Raw genomic sequence first — 1,651 nt, 5'->3', positions numbered from 1 at the left:
TAAAAATTCATCCTCTCAAAGGGCTCAGAAATTTAAAATAATGCACGTGGCTCTCTTGAAACAGAGAAGGACCCTATGGTCTATGCCCCCCATGTCCTCAGCCTGCCTTTTGTCTGTGGAATAACTTTAGTCAAAGAATAAGTTTAATCAGAGAAGTGAGAAAATGCGGAAACAAAGGAAAACAGTCAGAGGAGACCAAATAATAATAGTTTAGTCCTTAAGCATGGTCAAGGACCTTCAGTCCCTCCTCAAGGGCTATAGATAATATTCTGAGCCATATCCTGTGAGCTGTTTACTTTGTAGATACTGAAACCCCCGCCAGCTGGAAGAAGTGAACTACATGATGACCAGGCTGTAGCCATGACCTAAGCTGCCACAATTCTGAGAACCGGCCTCAAGAAATGGGAACAAACCGACCCTGGAACTGAAGCCTAACTGTGCTTAAAAACAATCAAGATGACGCTGATCAGACCACCGATGACCAATTTCAAGATGACCGCCAGAGCTGACTGTGCTGTTTCTGCATGTAGCCCCCTCCCTCTGCCTATACATCCCTGAAACTCCCCCGTAAAAGCTCTTGGCCACTGATTGTCGGTGGGGGGAGTCGGCCTTTAGGCAGGCGTCCACCCTCCGCCCCACCCCCCCTCCACTTGCTGGCATCCAAAGTAAAGCAAACTTTCCTTTCCACCTAACTTGCCTCTTTATTGGCTTGCGAGCAGCCGGACCCCACTTTCGGTTACACTCTTTTGTGTCCATCTTATTTATATTCAGCTCCTTATTAGGTGAGATATACAGCTCTGGAGCTTAAATCTGAAAAATCCATGCCTAAGTGCAACTTCTCGCCCCTGTAATCTCGCACAAGCAACCACTTTCTAAGCTTCAGATTCCTCAACTGTAGAACGGTTACTATAACAACACTACCTGCCACACCTACTTCAAAGGATCACTGCTGAGATTACATGCAGTAAGACATATAAAATAATTTTTAAAAAGCAAAGGACTACACAAATGTTGGTTGCTACCTTAGGTGGGGCACTGTTAAGAGCACGAAGAAATGCATATAGCAGGGTGAAAAGGTTCTTTTATCTGAAAAAAAAAAAGGACTGCAACCATGGTGAGGACGAATTTTAAGGTACTGGCTAATATGTTCAGGGAAGTGGTACGACGCGAACTTGAATTATTATTTATAAGCGGATTCTCATGCCAACACATCCACTTTGCACAGACAGCAGAAGGAAAACAAGAGAGATTAAGAGTGGGTGTCCAGCTCTCGGCTCACCGAAATAACTGATGGAGTTCCACGTGGAGAGGGAGGGTGGAGTTAGTCATGACAGGCACACAGAACATGGTTGCATAAGAGGGGGAAAGTGAAGGTGTTCGTACCAAGCATAGAACTAACTGTCAAGTTACCCACAATCCACAGATTACAGCCCGATCCGGGGCGTGTCATTTCCACAGGGGGCTTTAGGGGAAAAGAAAGAAAGAAAGGCTATTCCACGAGCATCAAGCAAACCAGGTGATTCCGCAGATTGGTTCTCCGCCGGCGGGGGTGACGCTGGCGGGGAGAGCGTGAGGTCGGGGGCTCGCGAGCTGGGCCCGCGGGACACGGAAGCTGCCTTCGAACCATCGCAAACCAGAGGACGCGGCGCGG

Source organism: Lipotes vexillifer, unplaced genomic scaffold (assembly GCF_000442215.2).
Source record: "Lipotes vexillifer unplaced genomic scaffold, Lipotes_vexillifer_v1.1 scaffold1201, whole genome shotgun sequence".
Taxonomy (NCBI): Eukaryota; Metazoa; Chordata; class Mammalia; order Artiodactyla; family Lipotidae; genus Lipotes; species Lipotes vexillifer.
Note: the sequence above shows the minus strand (reverse complement) of the source record.